The sequence below is a fragment of the Carassius auratus genome, chromosome 3, assembly GCF_003368295.1.
Source record: "Carassius auratus strain Wakin chromosome 3, ASM336829v1, whole genome shotgun sequence".
NCBI lineage: Eukaryota > Metazoa > Chordata > Actinopteri > Cypriniformes > Cyprinidae > Carassius > Carassius auratus.
The window spans coordinates 14,466,146-14,492,245 of NC_039245.1; the positions used below are offsets into that span (position 1 = coordinate 14,466,146).

The following is a 26,100-nucleotide window of genomic DNA, read 5'->3' on the forward strand; positions in this document are numbered from 1 at the left end:
TTCGGCGGAGACTACAGAGGAAGAAGAAGTTGTGGCAGGGCTTCCTGATACTTCCAAAAAGTCTAGCTCACCACGGACAGAGCCAATCGCTCCAGTCGCTACAGCCGGTGAGGGAATGGTTTCCCTAATGCGCCAGTTCCTAGATGCACAACAGCAGAGAGAGGAGAGATATCTGCAGGAGCTCAGAGAACTGCGTGAGTCTATCCAACAGACAACTCGGCCGGTTGGGAGTTTGTCTGACAGTGAGAGCCCACGAATGGAGCTACCAACACCAGCTAGACAGAGGGTGTCCACACAACACAGACCAGCACATGACCGTGACTCCCCAAGTGTTCCTGTGATCAGAGAGCGGAGGCAACGAGCTGAACTAAAAATGCCGGTCTTCCAGCAGGGGGAAGATATTGAGAATTATCTTCGGCGTTTTGAGCGTCTGGCCAGGAGCTGGAGGTGGCCTGAGGAAGAATGGAGCTATCATCTGGTTCCTTTATTGACTGGGCAAGCATTGGAGGCATACCTGGCAATGGATGAGGAGCAAGCAGAGGTGTATGAGGATCTGAAGGAGGCGTTGCTGGAGAAATTCAACATCTCAGCAGAAACTTACCGGCAGAGGTTCCGATCACCTGCTGTTCCAGGTGGAGAATCACCAACTGAGACCTACCATCGCTTAAAAAACCTGTATCAGCGATGGGTACGACCGAGGGAGCACTCCAAGGAGGAGATTGGTGAGGCCATCATTCTGGAGCAATTACTACGGGTACTTCCATACGACGCTTGCACCTGGGTAAGAGAGCATGAGCCAACGTCTGGACTGGCGGCAGCTAAGCTGGCTCAGCAATACCTGAACGCTCATCGCGGAGGTCCACGTACTCAACCACCTAAAGGTACTGTCCGTATTCACACTGGGACTGAGAGGGGTCGTGCTGAACTGTTGGACAAGGTACCAAGCCCGAAGTCAACAGGGGGAAAAGAACTGATTTGTTTTTACTGTCAGCAGCCGGGGCACAAAGCTGCAGTGTGTCCTGCTCGTAAGACAAAGTTGACAGGGTTTTGTTATGTCCCCAGGGAAGAGGACAGAGATATTGACTCTAGAGGGGAGAGTCAAGTTTTATGTGACTGGTAGTTCCCTGTCTCTCCTAAAGCCATGTTATGTTTCAAATGTGGATTATGCAACCACCACAGCTATCCAGTGTGTGCATGGGGATATACGGCACTACCCCAGAGCTGAGGTAGTTGTGTGTGTACAAGAACAGTCATTTCTGATGAATGTTGTTATAGTTGATGGACTGCCTGCTGATATGATCTTGGGAGGTGACTTACCCATACTTTATGACCTGCTGCAAGCCTCTGAGAATTCTGAGACTATTGTTAACACTGCCACTGTACATAAGTCATGTCCTGCTGTTACCCGGGCTCAAGTAAAAACAGGTTTGCAGCCACTGCCAGACTTCCACAGTAGTCTGCTGCAGGGTGGAACCAAGGGCCCAAGAAAACCACGTTGTCAACGTCGGCTTGAAAAGTATCTGGGTTCTCCAGTCCCTAAGGCCTCTGGGGAGGGCCTCAAAGCCGATGACTGGAGGATCCCAGAGAACATTGGGGAACTGCAAAGAAAGGATGAGTCACTTAAGTCACTGTTTGAAAAAGCTGCCAGTGGGAAAAGTTCAAATTTGGGTGATGAAAAGTTTGTTATTGTGAATGAAGTGCTGTACCTGCAAGCCAATGATGTTACTCGTTTAATTGTTCCTAAATGTTGTAGACCCCTTGTCTTGCACCTCGCACACACCATTCCATGGGCTGGTCACTTGGGACAGCAGAAAACATACACTCCCGCTTTGATGCTTACCCCATGCCGCGAATAGATGACTTGCTGGAGAGAATTGGACAGGCCCAGTACATCACCACCTTGGACCTGTGCAAGGGATATTGGCAGGTGCCTCTTGACAACGACTCCCGACAGTACACGGCGTTCAGAACACCGATGGGGCTGTACCATTTTACGGTCCTTCCCTTTGGCCTACACGGAGCACCTGCAACATTCCAACGGCTAATGGACCAGGTGCTTCAGGGGTGTGAGGGGTGGGCAGCTGCCTACCTGGATGACGTGCTGATATTCAGTAACTCCTGGGAGGAACATCTGGAACATCTAAAAAATACCCTGAGACGAATTCAAGAAGCAGGACTCACCCTCAATGTAAGGAAATGTGAGTGGGCAAGGCAGGAGACCAGATACCTTGGATATCACTTAGGCAATGGCCAGCTGAGACCCCAGGTGGACAAAGTCGAAGCCATCCAAAGAAGTCCAAGGCCTAAGACAAAAAAAGAGATGAGATCCTTTCTGGGCCTAGTATAGGAGGTTCATTCCGGACTTTGCCACCATCGAAACACCTCTTACTAATCTACTGGCGAAAGCTGCAAGAAGCCCGGTTGAGTGGACCGAGGACTGTGAGGCAGCCTTCAGAACTCTCAAGGAGAGGATGTGCTCCAGTCCGGTCCTACAAAGCCCTGATTTCAATCAGAGATTCCTGGTCCAGGTAGATGCCTCAGACACCGGAGTTGGGGCTGTCCTGGCCCAGGGGGACGTGGGGGCAGAAAAACCAGTGGTCTACATCAGCAGGAAGCTGTTGCCTAGAGAGTCAAGGTACTCGACTGTGGAGAAAGAGTGTCTCGCTATCAAGTGGTCCCTTGAAAGCCTAAGATATTATCTCCTAGGGAGGGAGTTTGATCTGGACACCGACCACCGAGCACTAACGTGGATTCAGACAATGAAAGACCACAACTCCAGAGTAATGAGGTGGTACCTAAGCCTCAAACCCTACAAATTCAAGGTGCGGCACAGACCAGGACGGCAGAACGTGGTTTCCGACTACCTGTCACGGTACCCTGGACAGTACGCGGCCGAGAGAAGGGGGAGGTGATGTGGTGAAGTAGACACCTCGCTGGGCACGCACGCACACATACACACCCCTGCATACATACCCCATTCACTTTTCATTCCCCTCTCCTTACCTGCTATTTCTGCTGACGGCAAAGCGGGTGCACACGCCAGGCCGATGGCACACAGACATTTCTCTACCTAGCGTTTCCCTTTAAACCCGTCTCTTACCGATCATTTCTCACACACACACACACGCACTCACACACACACACTCATACACTGTCCTTGTCTTTGTCTTGTTGTATCTATAGTCGATTAAATGTTTGTTAGAGGAGAGTTGACTGTCTTCCAGCGGGTAAATGTTGCGTCGGCCAAACAGAGCGCACGGAGGGCGCCCTTTTATGACGTACTGATTAGTCGCGTCGGCGCAGCACCGCTGAAAGCAGGCGAAACCAATGTCTTGTGTGTGTGGGGGGAATTATATTTAACAAATGTGTAAAAAATTTTTACTTCTATGTAATGTGGGTAATGAATAGGTGCTCTTTTGAATAATTGCTGGAAAGTACTTAATGTTGTTTTTAAGGTGTCTAGAAATGTGTGAAAGATCAAAAGGGTGGGAACCTGTTTTAATTACTTACCCTTGAATTAATTATGCCGAAAAGGGGCGGAGTCTGGAATATAAAAGGGGATGCAAGACTCCATTCAGGACTTGTTAACCAAGTCAGCGAGAGAGTTACAGTGGAACCTCGAGCCAAACACCAGTGTATTGTATATTGTGGATACAGTTTTCATTTTGTTTTCTTGTTTTGTTGTTCCTTTGATACTTTAGTTTTTTTTTAGGGTTTCATGCACTTGTAAATGTTCTTCACTGTGGACTGTCTTGTTTATTGGCACTGTAAATAAAATACACCCTGCACGGAAGTGCTGTGCGAGTAAGCCATATTTTTTTCTCCCTCATGGACTCCCACAACTAAAAAGTTGAACCCTTCCCCCCAAAGCGAGTAGTGGTGCTCGCTTTATCACACATGTGCACAGTGCATGAATATAAAGAGTTTCCCACTGCTGTTTTAAAAAGTACACGTTATATTGATCTACTTCGGGTCCTAATTAGGCGACGACCAGCACATGAACTGTTGTGCTGCTTAACTTTACTTAAGCAAAAGCCTTATGAGAGTCTTAAACAAGGACTGGTGGGACGTGGTCTTGTTCCACTTCACATACACTGAGTGAAAGGGGAGATTTATAATGACAGGACACTTATTTATGACACTTTATTCACCAGGAAGAACAGCTCGTTCTGTGCGTCATACGTCATTACACTATTTCTACGTCACTGCACATGCGCAGTACTCTCCAGTTTCGGTTTTCAGTCCAATCGAGTGTTAACATGTCCCCTCGCTCGGATTACAAGAAGGTTAAACCACAATCCGATCTAAATTTTAGTCTGATCGAGCCAATTCAATCCGATTGTCGTGTTCACATGTGACATTTTATTCTGATTGTGCTTCTAGTCCCATTACGATCGCTTGTGAGCAGAGAGCGCATTTCTGAATATCCCGCTCCGCACGCTCATTCCGTGGGGTCTCGCTCAACACAGAGCGGCCTGCTGGTTCCAAAATATGCGAGGAGTCATTTAATTGTTTAGTAATAAACTGGTGTTTTCTGTGTCGCTGCAAAGATGAAGTTGACGATGCAGACTCGCCATGAACGCCAGAGAGAAATGCACATTTCATATGGATTACATCATCAGAGAGTAGCCTGTTTATTTTGGTTTGAATATTTTAGTTTAAAAGAAGGCATTTCAAGCTGTCTGTAATATATAGACAGACACACACTTGACCTTATGTTATCAGGCTTTCTTATAACAAACATCGAGGTCCATGATGCTGGTTTGTCTGATTATATTTGATTGCTCTATTGCTGTTATAAAATCTGAAAGCAGGCCTTCTATTTATCTGTCTAGAGTTATAAACTCTTCTTCTAATGTACAGTTTACAAAGGTATTTTCAGAGCTCTCAGCAGCTCTCACAACACAGTATTCTGATCTGGATGCTTTGGTTGATAGTTTTACAGTTTTTTACAATCGCTATGATAGTTTTTTCAATAACTTTAACAAGTTTCCTAAACTCTTAACACGGTTAGCACAACATCCGTCTGTGTAGGCTAAACAATTAACACATTTCTTGTTGCTTTGACACTAAATGAATAGAGTAACATCAATTTAAAATGCTTGATCTTCTTTTACACACAAGCTCAACCAACACCAAAACTGTGTAGTTTTACAGTCAAGTTTACAAATGCTTTCACACTGTATGTCAGAACAGATAACATCATGTTCTAAGACTAACTTACAAATGTAAAAGTTTCACATTTATTTACTTTTTATTCTACTGTGGCTTTTTCTGTTCTGTAAATCTTGTATTTTCACATAATGACATAAATTATACATACAGTTTTTCTCAGTTGCTTTGGTACATTTCTCGAATCTTTCTTCACATTTGCAAAATAGTAAGTGCATTTCTCAGAACAACTCGTACAAAGAGCAGAACACCATGGATTACCTGCAGAAGACAGTCTCTTGCTCCAGATCAAGATAGAAAAGATTCCCTTGCACAATTCATGCCAAATTTACAAACAAATCTAATAATGATGTGTAAAAATGAAAAATGTGCTTGACAGTTTATGACAACTGGATGAACATTTTGCATTTAATGACTTATACGATGAACTAAAGACTAGATGTTTTGAGGGGTAAGACTACTGTACAGAAAACTATATACAGATTTTTACAACCGCTATGACAGTTTTTTCAATACATCTAGCAAGTTTCCTAAACTCTTAAGGCACCAAAACACCTAAAACACACAATTGGCAAAACGGTTAATTTCATGCTCAAAATCACACATTTTAAACTAAACCCCAAAACTCATTTTCCAAATACATTAATAAACTAACACAATACACTGTCTAACAAAACACTGCAAATATGTTTCGAAATCAAATAATTATTCAGAACGCTAACACTTTCTCTTCCAACAGGAACATTTAGTCAGTCTAACACAATGAGAATAAAAACACTATCATCAGCTGAAATGACAGAAACGGCATTATTTTATGTGTCAGTCTGCTCTTATACAATAGACAGTATATTCTATCTACACTTAAAAATGTTAAGAGATTTTATTTTACTGGAAACAAATCATACTACTTTGTGTAATAATTTGCAAGTTAGGTTCATAGATGTTTTTATTCAGACTTTAGATTTTGCTTACATATCATCAGGGAAAAATACATTTTAAGCTGGTATTAATTTCAGAAGCTCGTTTGAGAGACTATATGCTTGTAAGCAATGCAAGTACAATCACAAACTAACTAAGTAATAATTGTAATAAGCTCTGTAGACCATCTCCTGGCTACAGTTTCTTCAGCAGTAATCCCATTTGACTTCATCATCGGTATAGCACCATTTATTCTTTGAACCATAGTTTGCGCAGGCGGTGTTGCTGCGACACTTCTTCCTGTTTATGGTCTCACTGTTCCACAGCGGAGGGCTGCAGTAGTCCCAGCTGTTAGCGGTCCAGCACCAGTAGTAGTCGTAGCCATACGTAGCACAGGGGTAATCATCCAAGCAAGTCTTTCCATTATATGTGATGAGTGAGTACCGAGGAGAGCATTCTATCAGCGTCTGGTCTGAGTAACACCTGTAGCCCTTGAGATCATCCTGGTGAAGGCAGGGAGAGGAGCAGCAGGGCTTGGTTTCACTTCCTGTGTAGCATTGACATGTGTAACCATATTCTGAGGTGCTTGAGCAGCGTGAGCCGTCAGCTGCAATCAGCTGCTTCTCTGGGACCACCAGACATTCAACACCATCTGACCAGGCAGAAACCTCCCTTTTTCTGAGCTCATCATTCACAAATTTTAGTGGTTTGGCATAAGTAATAAGACAAGCACTTCCAGTAAAAACCTTCAGGTCCTCTCCCAGACTGTAGAAAGTGCTCATGCTGTCAAAGGATATCTTTCCTGTATTCTCATTAAGCTTGAACTTTTTTTCAGGTGTGCTGTCACTGCTGATGGTTCTCTCCATCTCAGGATATGTATCTCGTATGCCTAAGCTCAAATGTTCTGCTTGGTTCACTGGTAGATTAATTAATTTCTTAAAAAAGCTGTGAACCTCAACTAATCTATTATTGTCACCAGAGCAATCATCAGCAAAAATCGTAATTGACTGATCAGTCCCTGAGAGCTCACTGTAGAGCCTGCTGAGTTCATAATTCAGCGCTGAGACGCTCCACATGCGTATGTTCGGCTCTTCCTGCTGGTTTCTCCCAATATAGCCAAAGGAAAAGGACTTTCTGTCATCAATAAGGTGTTTGTAACAGACAGCGGTCCAGATGTGAGAGGGCACCTTGACCTTTTTACGGTCTTGTGGTATCCATACATTGGGATCAGGGACTGTACCTGTGACAATGAAAGCTGTTGCCTAACCACCATCACTGATAAGCAGCTTTAATAAAGATCTCCTGAGCTGGCTCTCCCAGATCCTCCAGTGGACACGGTTGAAACGCTCTATCATAGGTGCAGCATTGGTCAGTGTGAACGTCGCTGTACGGCCGTAACTGCACTGGAAGCTGCTGGGGTTCAGGTGTCCACGATCATACCCTGTGCCACTGTAGTCACTGCTGATGGCTTGATTTGGTTTATAAAGGTTTTGGCTATTTTGATCCTCACGGACCATATAATCAATTTGGGTTGTAGACTGGGAAATCTGCAGAAGAAATATTGTGTTATTTGGTCATTTGATGTTTTTATTGCTTTAATTACTTATTGTCTGACAAGAAGGTCTAATACACATGCTATATTTCTAAAACCATTGGTATAAACAAGCACTTAAACTGTTTAGTTTTCACCTTTGTCATATTTAAAAATTGTATAACCTGCTTAGCTGGGAAAACATGAAGTTAAAAATGTTTGTTTAGTTTATAAGATTGCATGACAGAAGAGGGCGGTATTGCACTAATAAGCTGGATCTGAGTCATGTCTGTGTGCTATTTTGTAGAATTCACTCACTGTTGTCAACACTGCTTTAGATGAGTGTAAGTCATGGAAACAAACAAATCTACATACAGTAACTAAACACAGGTTATCTATTTTATTTGTCCATTTGCAATATTGATAATTTTAGGAACATTTGTGTTGGATAAAAAGCGAGTTACATCATTTACTAACTCAACATGCAGATGCAGTATATCACAGATAGATCACAGAGGAGACTGACTCTTGTCTGGATGTTACAGGAACAGATTATGTTTATCTGCTGCAGAGTGACTGATCAAGGAATGCTGCCATCAAAGGATTTGTGTAAGTACACTATAAAAATAAATGAAAACATTTAATTAGCGAAATTTCAAACAGTTATAACAGCACTTTTCTTATTGTTGATTTCTGTGCATTTGCTGCAGATCTTTTGTGGTGGAGCAGGACCTGCAAGGAAAGGGGAAAAAAGGAAATACCTGAAACAAAAGAATAAAGTAATAACTTTTTGTATTGTGTGTGTGTGTATTTGTGTAGGTTATGAAAATGTCTGCAGACTGGTGAGTGCACTGAGGATGGAGATGGATGATGAGAAGCTCCATCACTCCAGCTCTTACTGTCTCATCAGGACCAGATGCTGCTGTGGTGTCTTCCTTATCATTGGCCCGAGCAGTGAGAGCATCTAGAGAAAGACCACAAGACACTGAGGATGTGATTTTGGTAAAGTTTGTTCTGCTGGTTTCTGTTTATACAATTAAGGCTGACTTTCAGAAGCTTCAAAAGCATCATCAAAAAATGTGATTGAGCTTTTATCTGAAGTGATTGACAGTGCTCTTATTACAGGGTCCTACAATCCCCTGATTAACCTGGAGAAGAGAGCCTTGCTCAAGGACACACTGGTGATTTTGAACCACTTCAGTGGTTTAGCCCACTACAAAAATAATAAATCAATGCATGTACTTGTAAACTCTGTGTAAATGTTTTTCAGGTAGTCGTGCTCATGGGGTGCAGGCACACGAAAGTTTGGAGCAGACACAGCATTCAGATTGTCCTGCACGTGTTCTTCTTCTCTCGCTTCAAGGTTGTGTGGTTCAGAGAGCCGTCATCAAGGTCTTCCTCATCCTGTTGCTCAACGACATCCCCGTTGAGAAGAGTGAGCTTGTGAAGTGCAGCAGCAGAACTGTATCAGCAGTGTTGAGATGATAGTAAGATGTGGGGTTCACCATCTGTAAATACATGTTTGTTAGAAAAATACGTTTGAATGAAGCTTTGTTTCATGTGTCGTTGACTTGTACATGTATGCATTTATTGTGATGCTAACTTTTATACATTCTTTTAATCATTTAGACATGTTTCTTGTTGTCAGTAAATGAAATATAAATATTTTATCTATTCGTGTCATTAATTGCTTGACTGAAAACTGATGCATTCACATCAACTGCATTAGTGTATATTCATGTACAGCTATGTCATGACAGAAAATACATTTTGCTTCTTTTACTAAAATGTAATTTTAAGGAATTTTTTTTTGGCATTTATCATTATTATTGCATGTAAGTGTTGGGGTGGGCAAAGGATGCAGTTCATTATGCAGTTCATTTTTGAGTAGTAATACTTACATTTTTAGAGTATAAAATCAGTCTTCTCCAAAGGTGAGATCTTCGAGTAGCTGTTCGACGTGTGCAGACATTGCAGAGTCGCTGAGAGAAACTGTACTGGACTGTGGAGTTAGTGATTCTGTGTGGTGGTAGTGCACTTGTACCTCTTTTTTATTATTTTTGCCAAACTTATTACATAAAAGATCAGGGTAAGACAGTTGTATTTAACAACTAGATAAAAAAAATTTGTCAAGACAAACTTTAAGTTGGCTTGAGAAAGCCTGACCAGAAAGTTTGAAAAGTTTTATAAAGTTTACAAAGTTTGAAAAGTTTAGCATTACCATGTTGTTAACATGTTTCTAACATGACTAACATGCGACTAGCATGTTTCTAGCATGGTTAGAATGTTTGCTAACATGTCGTTAGCATGTATCTAACATGATTTGCATGTATCTAACATGATTAGCATGTTGCTAGCATGTTTCTAGCATGACTACCATGCAACTAGCATGCTGCTAGCATGATTTTAGCATGATTACCATGTTGCTAACATGTTTCTAGCATGTGACTAGCATGTTGCTAGCATGTTTCTAGCATGATTAGCATGCGACTAGCCTGTTGCTAACATGTTTCTAGCATGATTAGCAAGTTTGCTAGCATGTTTCTAGCATGATTAGAATGTTGCTAGCATGTCGCTAGCATGTTTCTATCATGATTAACATGTTTCTAGCCTGACTAGCATGCGAATAGCATGTTGCTAACATGATTAGCATGTTGTTAGGATGTTTCTAGCATTACTAGCATTCGACTAGCATTTTGCTAGCATGATTTTTGCATGACTAGCATGTTGATAACATGTTTCTACCATGATTAGCATGCGACTAGCATGTTTCTAGCATGATTAGCATAATAATAATAATAATAATAATAATAAGTTTTATTTATATAGCGCCTTTCCAGAGCTCAAGGACACGTTACAATAAACAAACAACAATAAGGGCAATTGACAAAGAGAGCAGACAGAACAACAATAGGCAAATGAGAATGCAAGTACAGTAAGTGAGAATTGGGTAGATGGGGCAGCAACCAGCAGAGAGAGAGAGAAAAAAAAGAAAAAAAAACACACACCAAGAACTATAACATTCAGAAAATAGGTGTGTTTTGAGCATGGATTTGAATTCAGAGATAGTGTTAACAAAACGGGGAAATGGGGGGAGAGAGTTCCACATTTTGGGCGCAACAACACTGAATGATCTGCCCCCCATTGAAGCAAGGCGATGCCGAGGGACAACGAGAAGGCTGGAATCAGCGGATTGTAAAGAACGAGTAGGGGTGAAGGGGAGAAGCAGGTTACAGAGGTAGGGGGGAGCAAGGCCATGCAGAGACTTAAAAGTGAGAAGGAGAATTTTGAATTTAATACGGTAAGCCACAGGAAGCCAGTGAAGATCCTGCAGAATTGGGGAAATATGTGCAGAACGCTTGGTGTGGGTGAGTAGTCTGGCAGCAGAGTTTTGAATGTATTGTAATTTGGAAATGGAGCTAGCTGATAGGCCAATGAAAAGTGCATTACAGTAATCAAGACATGAGGTGACAAATGCATGGATGACAGTTTCAGCATCTGAGATACTGATAAAGGGACAGAGCTGAGCGATACGACGTAGATGAAAGAATGCCATTTTAGTGATGGAATTAATGTGAGAGTGGAAAGATAGAGAGGAATCAAAAATTACACCAAGATTTTTAACAGTACTAGATGGTTTGATAAGAGAGCCTGCAATCTCACAGGTGAAGTTAGTAGGAATTTTATTAGTGAGTGATGAAGGTCCAGTGAAAATAATCTCAGTTTTGTCCATGTTAAGTTTTAGAAAATTTGAATGAAGCCAATCTTTTATTTCATGTACACAGGCAGAGATTTTGTCAGTTGTGAAAGATAAAGTTGATGTACAGGTAGTATATAATTGAATGCCGTCAGCGTAAAAATGATAATTAAAACCATGACGGCGGAGGATCTGACCAAGAGGTATTATATAAATTATAAATAATAATGGCCCAAGAACGGATCCCTGAGGGACTCCTTGCTTCAGGGGGACAGTAGGTGAGTGAAAATTCTGAAGTGAAATGTAAAACAGTCTGTCAGAGAGATAAGAGGAGAACCAGGAAAGAGCAGCACCAGAAATACCCACATCCGAAAGGCGTGAAATGAGTAGTTGATGGGAGACGGTATGGAAGGCAGAGCTGAGGTCGAGCAGCAAAAGCATAGACAGAGAACCAGAATCACCAGAGAGAAGCAGATCATTCAGTACCTTAACTAGAGCAGTTTCAGTACTATGCAAAGGGCGAAAACCAGATTGAAAAGGATGAAAAAGATTATTTTCAACTAGAATAGACTGAAGCTGGGAGGCAACAGTACTTTCCAGTAATTTAGCTATGAAGGGGAGATTTGAAATGGGACGATAATTAGATAAAACTGAGGGATCAAGGTTGGGTTTCTTGAGAACAGGGGTAACAGCTGCAGTTTTGAGTGATAGAGGAAATGAAGCAGAGGTCAGAGATGCAGAGATGCGTTGATGAAGTGAGAGATAGGTGCAGAAATAACTGAATGGCAAAGTTTCAGTAGAGTAGTAGGAGCAGGGTCAAGATGACAAGATGAAGGGTTGGATTTCAAGATTAACTCAGAGACAGAAGAAGGAGTAGACAGAGAGAAAAAAGGCAGGGATTGACCAGGTTGATTCGGCAGATAACTAATGTTAGTGGCATCATTAAAGAGGCACTGGTTTACGGCATCAGTCTTTTCTAGCATGTGAGCCAAGAATGAAGTGCAAAGTTCATCAGAAGCTAGAGCAACATGAGATGGAGGTTTGGTAAGTTTATTTATTGTGTTGAATAATGCTTTTGGCCTGTTGCTTGATTTATTGATTATAGCAGATACAAAACTGGAACGAGCCAAACTCAGGGCCGATTTATAAATCTTGATATGTTCGATGAATGCCAAATGGTGAACAGTCAGGCCAGTTTTCCTATAGTAACGCTCAAGCCGTCTACCAGTGGCCTTTAAGATACGGAGCTCAGGAGTGTACCAAGGAGACGGATGTGTGGAAGGGACACTTCTGGTCTTGACAGGAGCATGCTTATCTAAGATATCCGAGATTATGGAGTTATAGTTGGATAGTATCAGTGAGGGTGAGGAGATATCAAAGACATCAGAGAGATTAGAAGAGGAAACGGAGGTACAAAATAATGCAGTATCAACAGCTTTGAGATTGCAGTAAGATATCACAGTTGTAGAACAATTCTTATGCATAGGCAGGCTGAAGCTAAAATCAAGAAATTTATGATCAGAAATACCAGTGTCAGTAGAGGTGATGGAAGAGATATTGGCCATTGATGTACAAATCAAATCAAGGGTATGACCACGGGTATGAGTAGGAAAATTAACATGCTGAATTAGATTAAAACATTCAAAAATAGAAAGTAACTGGTCGGAGTTAGAGCAAACAGCATCAACATGAATATTAAAATCACCAAGCAGAAGAATGGGAAATGACAATGAGCAGACAAGGGTCAACAGTTCACTGAGTTCAGAAAAGAAGTTAGACAGGACCTTAGGAGGTCAATAGAGCAAAATAATTATGAGAGAGTCAGCCTTCAAAACCATGTACTCAAATGTATTGGTGTCGTGAAAGTCAAGTTGCTTGATACGGAGGTTATCACGATGGTTGATAGCGAGACCACCCCCTTTACCATGGGGTCGCGGTCTGGACAGATAATTATATCCATCTGGCGTAAGTAGATTTAACTGTAAAAAATCTTCAGGAACTTGCCAAGTTTCAGTGAGAAGAAAAATGTCAAGGTTATTGTCAGTGATCATTTCATTGAGATAAGGGGCTTTGTCCGAAATTGATCGACAGTTCAAAAGGGCAAAGTGATAATGCGAAGGATTCAAATTAGGTGTTAGTTGCTGATCGCTATCAATGAGATAGATCAGAGAACGCTGGGTAGACAGTTGTTTTGGCATGGAAGATAGTCTATTGTTGGTCCAGATGCAAGGAGGGGAGTCAGGCTTTGAACAATAGGAACTCAAGAGTGTGCGCCGCGAACGATGTGTGTATCCTGGGCGACGGAGAATCCCTAGTCTCCGACAGTATTCATACGTCATCGAATCAAGATGCGGGCGGCAGTTGAAGGCCCTCAGTTGTGATGTAGAATATTCAATATCCATCGCAGATGTAAGACAAAAAAATAATAAGGCAGAGGAAAAAAGAAAAAAAATTTTTGCACAAGGCATGTTGATACTGAGAAAGTGAAAGCCCAACTACAAGCAAATCCACGTTAGAAAACCTGAACATCACTTCACCAAAACAGCTAACTAAATATGAGGCGACGCACCCAGATAGTAAGCAGTAAACAAACGGCGCAACCGATAGAGAGAGCGGTTAACTCACCCATCTGAGGAGCCGAGCGTGGTAGAGATGTAACAGGGAAGAAAGCTCGCAGCAGCCCGGCGGCAGACTTATCAACAGTTCAGTTCAGAGTTTAAACAGTGGAAAAGGGATTAATCCAACCAGGGGTGAAACAGCTGCACAGACGCGCACAGTGTTCGCAACGCCTTGCAGACAGCAGAGGTGGTCAGTGCAGTGACAACAGTCCAGGTCAGGGAAATGGAGTAAACAACACAGAGTTCCGATGAAAAGAGAAAAAGGAAAAAATATCTGAACCAGACAAACAGTACAAACAATCCAGGATACGAAGCGGCAGCACAAACGCGCTCAGCGTACTCGACCCGGAACCGGAAGATGCATATTTCTATGTTAGCATGTTGCTAGCATTTTTTTAACATGACTAGCATGCGAATAGCATGTTGCTAGTCATGATTAGCATGTTGCTAGCATGTTTCTAGCATGACTAGCATGTGGCTAGCATGTTGCTAGCATGATTTTACCATGATTAGCATGTTGCTAGCTTGTTTCTAGCATGACTAGCATGTGATTAGCAAGTTGCTAGTTTGATTAGCATGTTGTTAGCATGATTTTACCATGATTAGCATGTTGCTAGCTTGTTTCTAGCATGACTAGCATGTGACTAGCAAGTTGCTAGTTTGATTAGCATGTTGCTAGCATGATTTTAACATCATTAACATGTTGTTAGCATGTTTCTAGCATGACTAGCATGCGACTAGCATGTTGCTAGCATGATTTTAGTATGATTAGCATGTTGGTAGCATGTTTCTAGGATGAATAGCATGTTGCTAGCATTTTTCTAGCATGACAAGCATGCGACTAGCATGTTTCTAGCATGATTAGCATGTTGCTAGCATGATTTTAGCATGATTAGCATATTATTAGGATAGATAGATAGATAGATAGATAGATAGATAGATAGATAGATAGATAGATAGATAGATAGATAGATAGATAGATAGATAGATAGATAGATAGATAGATAGATAGATAGATGAGTTTGAATGAGTTTAAATTGATTAGAATCAAAGCTTGATTGAGTCTAATGGGATTTGGAGCTTGGGTCATCTGAACATCCTGTCAATGAAAGTCTATGGGATTTTTATGACTTTTTAATATAAATTTTTAAGAAAACCGTAACTCAAACCAGTCTGAAAAGATATAGCAAACCGAGTCAGAACAGTATGAAGGTCTGACCCGAGTTTGGAGTATGTAGCTTGAACGGTCTAGGAGAAGTAGGAATCCAAATATTTTGCGGCCAGAAAAATAATAAGAAGAAGAAGTTTAAATAGGATTTCAGTAAGTTAATAACAATCATAAACGCCATAAAACGGTAAATAAAAATGTAACGTTCATCATATGAGATCCTATACAAGAAAAACATTTTTACATAAAATAATTAAAATTATATTCTAGAGATAACAATTTTGGGTTTTCTAATTCTATAAAAAAAAATCACATTAAAAAATGTGCCAGCCACATAAAAAAAGTTAATTTAACAGCTTAAGTTATTTGTGGATTAATGCGCATTGGAGACGCGAACCGTTTAAAATGATTCAGTTCGATTTGGTGAACTGGTTCAACCGGTTCACTAAGAAGAACCGGTTAAATTGAACAATTTGTTTGCTAATCAGACATTAGGTCTTGTGCTTCATACTACAATACACAACAATATGTAACAGTTGAGTTTATTTAAAAAATGTGTATAAATTTTGTCTTGTGTCCGAATAATTTTTTAGTTTGACTGTATATACTGAATAATTTTTGATCCCCAATTTTACTGGTAGTTCTATGTATGAAGAATTCTTAGGTATAATATGTCAGTTTACTTCATTTTGCTATTCTCACTTACATAAACAAACTGTAGTGTCTGTACACACTAGTAAAAAAAAATGTTTAATTAACTGAACTAATTCTTATGGAATGCAGGATGGCTAATGAATGTCTTTTGTCTTTAGCTCATAGTAAGTCACCTGCGGCTCAAGGTGCCAGTCGCTTGGTCTTCCAGTAGTGCTTGAGCATGCAGGGTCCAATGTGTAGGCGCTGTAGAGAGGGATCTTGCGATGAACCGAGTACAGAGAAGCATAATAAAAGCCTTTATTTTCTAGCTTCTGACAGATTTTCTCTGTGTTCTGATCCATTCCTCTTGGTTCTATGCCATTGTAGAAAAAATTATTACACTCCTCAAAGCTACTGACCACTTTTGCCTGAGCAGTGAATGCTCTTAGGATGATACAGGCGATCAGACCCAGAACAATCATGATGTGAAGCTGCTCCTGTGTTACAGAGCAGAGATAGAAGCTCCGCTGCTTTAAACACAGTCACCGACAGTGATGCTCCTGTGGGAGGGACTGAAATCAACAAATGAGGAGAAATGAGGAATGTGATGGGAACTTTCTTCATCATAGTTACGGGAAGAATTTTAGAGCTGTCCCATGAACAGAAACATGGATTTAAAATAAAACAAATAGAGGAATATACTATTGTTTCTCAATAATGCAGTGTTTGCAGTTTCCACTTCAGTTTTCCGGTAAATGTTGGTTCATTTCTGCATTTGGAGCAGGGAGCAGGGTTTGTTTTTTGTAAAGCATCTGTTTTCCCTCTCACTCAGACTACGTCTACATTAAAACGGATACATTTAATAATTGAACTTTTATATGAAAATGCTCTCCATCCACACTAGCATTTTCAAGCATTTTCCAAAAGCTTCTCATCCACACTAAAATCTTGTACAATGTTAAATTCGCCTGTGTAAAAACTCGATGATACAGATGATACAGATGAATAGACATGTTTACATGCAGTTCTTTTCTCAGGATCATTTTATTTATGAAAACTCTTCATAATTCACTGACGCGTCCAGGTCGTGCTCACTCAGCATCATATATTTGATCTTAAACGCAGCTGTCCTCATGTTTTGCTGCAGGACTGCAACTGTGAGTACAAAGTTGCTTCTTTAAGTGATATAGAGACTATATGCTTGTAAGCAATGCAAATACAATCACAAACTTTGCTTATCCTCTGGTTATCACCTGCAAACTAATGGGCAGGCAGAGCGTGCTAACCAGGATTTGGAGAGGGTCCTGCGCTGTGTGGCGTCTGCCGAACCATCCATTTTTTCAGCAGCTGGTGATCAGTGAAATCAGTGCCGATTTGGTGGTGGGGCTGTGCTGATCACTAGCTGCCTCCACTCCACCTGTCACTGATTACCCAATTCCTTAATATTCCTCTTCCGTCCTGTCCTTGTTGTGAGTAGATTGTTTTGGTCTTCTATGTGTTTGGTGTCATTCTGTGGTGTTACACTCACCTGTGTCTTCCCTGCTCCCAAGACGCATAAAGAGAAGGACTGCCCCTCTCTGCTTCACTTAACTCAGAGGTTGTTGGTGCTGTGTGAGCACTGGGTCTTGGGGCTAACTTCTACCTCCTTGGTCAGCATCTAGTTGGGAAGAATTAAATTCAAACAGTCATCAACAGCCATTAGTTCGGTAAAATTGAGCATCAGAATGGACACATTTCTTTTTAAGGTAGAAAAAAGAAATGTGGAAAATGACAGGGAATGAACACATACAAACAAGAATACTCAGAGTATCAGTAGTGAAGGAGAGAGCTGGATTTTCAGTTTGCCCGCAAGTATGGAAAGAGCCATACTATGCAGCAATCATCCTTAATTGAAGAAATGTGGCAAAACATCTCATATTATTAAATTATTAAATTTGAAAGTGCTTTCCATAATTGGACCAACATAGGCTGCATTTGTGAACACACATTTTCTGTAATGTTGTGCGTCAAGTCATGCTCCCGCGCACGTCTTACTGCATCTTACTGAAAACGAAAACCGGAAACGAACGATATTTTGACAGGAAGAGAACCAGAAACAGAAACGAAATGATTTTTTTTAGTTCCGAACAAAATCAAAAATTTGAAATGGACAAAAACCGGTTAATAACGTTATTTTATCGTTCCCGTTCAATATTTGAAATTTGCTGTCAACCAATCACGAATTCCAGCAGTACAGTGTACGCAAATGTGACTCTGAAGCAGCGAGTGAAATGTCCGCTCAGCTGTGAACTCAGTCAAGTCTCAATGCACCGCCTTCAGGGCCGGATTAAGACCAAAGTGGGCCTGAGGCGTTGGTGCATGCGCATACTACACTCAAGTAGAGACCTGGGAGTACCGCGGGACCCAGCGCAACCGAGTGCGCGGGACAATATTTGATTGATGAATGCAGACGCGGGATATTATTGTGTGCGGGTTGTGGGAAAATAAAGTTATTTGCGGGACTCCCACAAAGTGAAAATATCTAGCAAAATAAAATTACTAAAAACAGTTAAACCTTTATTTATAATAGACTAAAATAAAATAAAATATACTTTGCGGATTGGGAGGATGCTGATGAAACCATGGACAGCGACGTGTAATTCCATTCCGAAATAACCAGAGATTTTTTTATTTTTTTTAATTATTTATTTATTTAGCTAAATATTTAAAATTTGTCTATTTTGATATTGAGGATTTTTTTTTGTTTGTTTGTTTGTTTGTTTAATGTTTGAGGAAAATAAGGCATTCTTAAGCAGTATAGGCTAATTTTCCTTTGAACATGAAATAAATCCTGGTTTATTATTATTATATAATTCATTTAAGCTATACTATAGGTATAATAGGTATATTTTTTATTTTCATTTCTTACGTTTTTACTGTATTTCTATGTTCTATTTTCTAAGTTTAATTATTCGTTCCTTTCATCCATTTAATGAAACGCAAATAAAACGAAACCTTTGTTTCTTTTTAAAATTTATATTCAACAGGGGAGCAATTGAAAAAATTAGAGTAGCCCAAAAGTTTCCATATGTCGAAATTGGTTATCGCATCTATCTGTGCAGTACATGATGGTGTCCAATGACTCTGGCGAGCGGAGCTTCTCAAAGTTGGGAATAATCAAAGGAGAGCTGCGGTCCTCGGTTGGGCAGGAAAGGCTAATCATGCTGCGCTTGAGTGTAGAGACCGCGCGGGATGGATTTTATCCCGCTCCCGCAAAAATATGTTATTTTCTCCCGCTCCCGCGCGCGAACGATCAAGTTACCGCGGGTAAAGTATAAGGTTTTTTAAAGTTTTTTTTTTTTAAATGCATTGCATATTCTGCCTGCTACTCTGTAATTTTTTTCATTTGCTCCCGTTGAATATAAATTTTAAAAAGAAACAAAGGTTTCGTTTTATTTGCGTTTCATTAAATGGATGAAAGGAACGAATAATTAAACTTAGAAAATAGAACATAGAAATACAGTAAAAACGTAAGAAATGAAAATAAAATTGGAAACATCTGAGAAAGATTTAACGATGACAAAAGCTCATAGCCTACAAGCTCTGCTGATTCGTTCACAGTCAGCGGTTTCTGAGTGCAGCAAACTCAGATCAGATGATTTTGACCGATTAATAATCAGTTAAACGGTTTAAAAAGTCATTTATTTATTTTCAGTAAATTATCTAAATATTTAAAAAGGTTTTCCTGCATGGTTAACATATATATATATATATATATATATATATATATATATATATATATATATATATATATATATATATTCAGAAATAGACATAATGCAGACACAAAACGTTTACAAACATCAGGCTATTTTTTATAATCATTTGTTATTCAAATACATCGCGAATACGGAAACTTTGATTTTGTGTCGAATGAGAAACCCAATGTTGGTTTCAGTTTCGTTTTAGCCTAAATTAATTAGTTTTGGTTTTTCGTTAATGTTGCTATAGCTTCTTATATTTGTAATTCTTGTTCTTTTCTAAATACTGTTAATTGAATTATTTTTGTTGTGGAGTGATGGGAACATTTCACGGATGATGGGAACGTCGGGAACATGGAAACATTTGGATTTGTGCGGAATGAGAGAGGTAGGCGTCAGCTTCAGCTTAATTTGTTTTTGGATTGAGGTTTTTATAGCCTAAACTTTAGAGGATTTGATTTGAAGAGAAACTAATAACTGTTTTTATGATGTTTTTAAACATTTTGCTTTAGGCAAGCATTTTATCCTTCATTATTTCGGAAAGTAATAGGGCTAATAAAATGCAATGAGCATTTTTTTTTTTACTCTCAAAACGCAATCTTATACAAGTGTTTTTTTTAACAATGCAGCAAACATTTTTAAGTATCTTAAAAATACTTTTAAAGTGTTGATAGTTTTTTTTTTTTTTTTTTTTTAAGTAGGCCTAGCTTACATTTGGACAAAATCTGGTGCAAGCTGTAAACTGTAGGCGTTAGATCTCTATTTATTCCTTTTTTTGAGTAAGGAAAGGCTATACTTTATTATTATTATTAAATTATTATTATTTATAGGCAAATTATAGGCAAATAATATTGTTTTTAAAAAATAACAATCAATAACAATAACAAGCTGTCCAGTTGCATTTATACATGTCTCTTCTCTTTTTTCGTTTCTTTTAGTTCCTATTTCCTTCAGTGATTTAGTTGTTCATTATTAATGCTTAATTATCACTTAATTACACTTAATTATGCTTAATATGTAATAACATTCACACAGTTCTCTGAAATAAATTAAGATTAAATATTACCATTCATAGACAAATGTCTGTAGGTTACTATAAAATGTAAAAAAAAAAAACAAATTGCAATGAAATAATTATATAATTTGAACATTGTTGTATCAGCCTCATAAAAATGCTGCCTGTTTAAACTAATCTAGAAATATTTTGGAAATATTTGTTACTTTTTTCACCGAAACCTGCTTGACTTAAATAAATGAACAAGTTTAAATGTTAAGTTTTAGGTCTTTTGTTTTTGTGTAGACACATGATAAATATTTAATTTGGGATCAGTCCCACAGCTCTTATGGACTGTGCTGATCAGCTGAGTCAGGGAGTTTATTTCGAACATGAATCTGTGTTTGGGAAGAGCACTGGTTCTGTAGATGCCTGGACCAAGACTTCCAGCCAAAAAGAAGCTAATAATTATTATCACATCTGATTATAACACTGCATTGACAATCTTTAAATTATGGATGTATTTATATCCATTACAGTTTGTTAAGTCAAGTCACCTTTAGTTATATAACGCTTTATAGAATACAGATTGTGTCAAATCACCTTTACAGTGTCAAACAGAACAGTAAAGGTTAAATTCTGTTGTAAATCAAAAAGACTAAATAAAAAAACAAAAAATTGGAGTCAATGTGGCAGAGGTGGACAGAGTACAAAAATATTCTACTCAAGTAAAAGTTACATTAATTAAATGTTATTACGTAGCTACAAGTAAAAATCCCAGTCTAAAATCTACTCAAGTAGCTCATTTAAAATTGACTCAGAATAAAAATTACTTAGTAACATTTCAATAGAGGTGTAAATAAAAAAGAGGATGGTGTTGGCGCAGTGGATAAGACACATACCTTTGGTGTGAGAGACCCGGGTAAATGTAAATGTAAATCAGATGATTCTTTATGATATGATATGATATTGATTCTCATACCAAGCGACCTTTGGGAGACATTATTAGGACATATAATGTTTCATTGAAATCATATGCTGATGATACCCAGTTGTACATACCATTGAAAGCTGGTGGGACCATTGAACCCTTATTGGCTTGTCTTAGGGACATCAAGTAATGGCTGTCCAATAGCTTTCTTTAACTTTTAATGACCTGGACAAAGTCATTCATGCTTTTATTACCTCCCGCCTTGACTACTATTATTCATTATATTTGGGTTTTCCTCAGTCATCCATTGCACACATACAGATGGTGCACAATGCTGCTGCAAGCCAATTTTAGCCTCTCTTCATTGGCTTCCTGTCTATTTTAGAATTCAATTAAAAATGTTGTTGTTTGTTTTTAAAGCTCTTAATGTCACGGATTGGCCAGGTTCCTCCACCACAATCACCCAGCGATCACAGTCACCTGAGTTTTAAACAATACACACCTGCACCTCTCATTGTCTGGGCTCGTTCATACGTAGAGGACTCTTAGTGTTTCTCTCTGCGAGTGCGAGATAACAGAACGCAGATATATCAAGTATTATATGCTCAGTTAGGGGCTGCATAACAATTGTATTAAAAAATAATAATTGCACCAACGATGTAGCGAACACACGGTGAAGCGGTCGGAGTGTTGTGCTGCACTTTATAATTTACACCCAGCACCTAAAGAAGAGAAGCACCTGAGGAAATGGATGAAGGCGCTAAATGTGAAGCGCCCACCCAAGCGCTCTTATGTGTGTTCGTACCATTTCATGGACGGGAAGGCGACTGACGAACACCCTTACCCCGAGAAATGGCTCGACTACGATGTCCCGTTAAAGAGGTCACGCCGGGGATGAAAAGGTTGTCAGATTCGGGTAAGCTAACCTTAACTAGCTATGTGTTTGCTCGCCTAACGTTAGATTTATGAAGTCCGTTCTATGAATACATTTATGATCAGTAACAGGCAGTTAACAAAGACCACGAATGTTCCATGATTACCATTGTCCACCAATTTATTTAATATTTAGGGTAGTACAAGATATTATAGTACATTACAATAGCTCACATTATTCCTGCTACAGAGATTGCAGGTGATAGCAGGCCAGCTAGCCTCATTTCTCATTCAGATACTGACCTACGTTTGAACACTACAGTTAACAGTGTGTATACTGTTTTGTCTCTAATGCATCTCTCTCTCTCTCTCTCTCTCTCTCTCTCTCTCTCACACACACACATACACAGTTCTAGGTTCGGGTCCCATCATATATTAATACTCATGATATATTGTAAGTACTAATGTAAAAATGTTGAATTATTTCCACAGATGCAGTGATGCAGTGGACAGCTGTGAGGATCAGATCCACATGCTCCTGATCTCGCTGAAAGTCACCTGACATTACCTGCTGTAAATAGTTTTTATTTATCTTAATTTGATCTTTTTTTATCTTTAATCTCTGATTTGAAGGAATAAGTCATGTCAAGTTCTACAGGATGGTCAGTAGAAGGTGTCTCTTGCTTCCTGAAAACAACAAACACTGATCAATACATCACAAATGATTTTATACATCTTATATTAAATTATCCATGTTCTAAAACACAAATCACAGTCTGTCTCTTGTTTAACAACTGATTTAAAACAACTTATTTCATATAGTTAGTCTTCACCCACATCCCAATCACCTAATATCCTATCCTTAACCTAATTATTCTCATTCCTGCTTATTTACAAAGCTGCAAGTATCTTGTGGAAAGCAGCAGGTCACCTGTCTGAAACTCATCTGACACGAGGAAGCATACACTTAAAATAAAAGGTGTGTAGTCTAGCTACAGTCTTGGCACAGAATTGCTGATTGTATGGCACATGTAACTTGCTGTGAATGATCCCAGACGAGCAGCTTACACGTCCTCAGCCCTGTACAGAACATGGCAAACCTAAAATACATTTCAAAGATTTTACAGCGGTCTTATTTTAGAATCATTCATTATTATTATTACACTTGACATTTACCTGCATTATTCATTGATTAGACTTAACGTACACCTACCAAATCTTACCTTTACCTTACCTTTTGTATATACACTGTGCAGAATTAAGAGGCAAGTTGATTTTCTGATCATATTTTTTGGTATAATTTACCAATTCCAAACCACATCAATCTTAACTATTAATTTTGCATTTAATCTTTTATAAGTGATATATAATCTTTTTTTGGCTTGTTTTATTTGTAAAATAAAATCTGCCTAATCATTATGCATACCTGGATATACAGCGTTTTTCACTTCCAAGTTCCACTAACCAGCACCACGCTGAGAGATTAGACTGCTGGACTGACTGGTTGCACGTTCAATTTTAAAAAGACGAAAAAACCCTCGCTGTGTAACAGTACACGACCCACTGTCTCACTGTGGAAATACTGGAAAGTAGGGCTGTAGTACTCGAGTCCGGACTCGAGACATTTTTCTGTCGTCTCGGACTTGTCTCGGACTCGTTGAATTTGCACTCGGACTTGTCTTGGACTTGGCCATTGGACTCGCCAAGTCTTCTAGTTGGTCTCGACCGAGTCCAGCAAAAAAATAAAATAAAAAATTTCTCCTTCAAAACAAAACCACATTTGCATGATGTCGCTACTGAAAACGTGTGGAAAACGCTAGGCGCGCCACTCTCCTTATTTCCAAAGCACTCTGTAATCTGCGCTCGCGCTCCAGTGGCGTCTGCTGTTGCTGGGCAACCATGACCCGCTCTTCATGATGACGCAGAAGTTTCAGCAAAGAATAAATGGAATTCACTTAAAATCCCTTGCAGTAGCTCTGCTAATAGATTCATTTAAAAAATGGCTATCCTTGTACAACTATGATCATCTGTTTCTCCATCTTGCCTTAGCTTTCAGTATTGTTCCGGGAAAGGATGTGCATGACCAGCGGTGCACTTACTGCGACCTGAAAAGTTTAGATGTTTCTAATTTAATTTTCTACCTGTTAGATTGTGTTTTATTTACATCTACACCCAGATAGCCTCAAACGTCCCCTTTACAATAATGAAATCCTAATTATTGTTGTACAGTATAGGGGTTGCAAGACTACTGAATTCTACTAGTCGATTTTTTTTAATTAAAAATGCTTGAGTTACTCGACTACGCTTATTAATGTATAGCCTTATGCAACAATTAGCCTACATATGTAAATTAAAAAAAAATTGTATAATTATGACATTACATATTTAAATTTTCATGTAACAGCCAGTATTTGTATCTGGGTCATTCTACAGAAACGTCCACATTTGGTATGGCAAGATCTCTTAAAATTGATTTCTTTTTCTAACATTTAAACTTAGACCACATTATTAGATTACCCTTTGACTTTATGAGTACACATAAATTACAGCTTAATGATTTTTTATTTTTTGTGTGCATGTATTTAAAGACCGCATACACCATTTTTTTGTCACTGGTGTTACCTTACTTCTTTAGCGATATTAAAGGTGTTATGAAATATTTTTTAATTTTTTTTTCAGCACATGCAGTCAGAGGTACAGAAAATTAATGATGATCTAACTAATACGGTGATTATGTTTTATTTATTTTAATCAGGTTTGTTAAAAGTGTGACTGAATGATGTTAGTTCAATTGCACAACCATGTATTTGCTATAACAATGAAAATATTTGAAAAAAAGGTTTTAAACAAGCAATAATACAATCATTTAAAGCTTAACTCTTAAGTGCAGCAGAATTCAATTAATTTAAAATGATCATTATGCCACATATGACAGATTTTATTTAATGTGAAAGAAAAAAAAACAGTAACACCAGTGACACAACATATCACCAGTGACATACATAACATATACAAATGACTCATTTCATAAGAACTGAAATCAGAGTTAGAAAAATATTATAGACAACATTTTAACTTAACATTTTAACTTCATTTCTTCACCATTTCATATCTTCGTTTCTAACCGATGATCTTGTCTTTCAGTTTCTCTATTTCCCTTTGTGCATCTCTCCTACGTTGTCGAGTGAGTGAGAGAGAGTGTGTGTGTGTGTGTGAGTGCTCTTGTTTCTGTATCATATCAGGACACAACTCTGTATAATGACATGGGTATGACACAGGTATTACAAGGAGAGGGTGACTTATGAGGACATAACCCTTGTCCCTATTTTTCAAAATGCATATAAATCATACAGAATGAGATTTTTTGAGAAAGTAAAAATGCACAAAGTTTCCTGTGAGGGTTAGGGTTAGGTGTAGGGTTGGTGAATGGCGATAGAATATACAGTTTCTACAGTATAAAAACCATTACGCCTATGGGATGAACACACTTTACACAAAAACAAACGTGTGTGTGTTTGTGTGTGTGTGTGAGAGACAGAGAGAGAGAGAGAGAGAGAGAGAGAGAGTGTGTGTGTGTGTGTGTGTGTGTGTGTGTGTGTGAGAGAGAGAGAGTGAGTATGAGTGTGTGTGTGTGTGTGTGTGTGTGTGAGAGAGAGAGAGAGAGTGTTTGTGAGTGAGTGTGAGTGTGTATGTGGAGGTACTGAATGCTATGCACTTTTATATCTCTTTTATCATTTATTTCTGTATTTGTAACAGTTCAGTTTGTACCTTGAAATGCTGGGTGATCTAGCTGGTGATGATGGGGGGGGGGGGGGATTTGGGTTT

The 26,100-nt window shown here is 39.1% G+C and overlaps 1 pseudogene; it reads right to left on the reverse strand.

Moving 5' to 3' along the window:
• Positions 1 to 6,296: 6,296 nt before the first annotated feature.
• LOC113054175 (uncharacterized) lies at positions 6,297 to 16,234 on the reverse strand (annotated as a pseudogene).
• Positions 16,235 to 26,100: the final 9,866 nt, after the last annotated feature.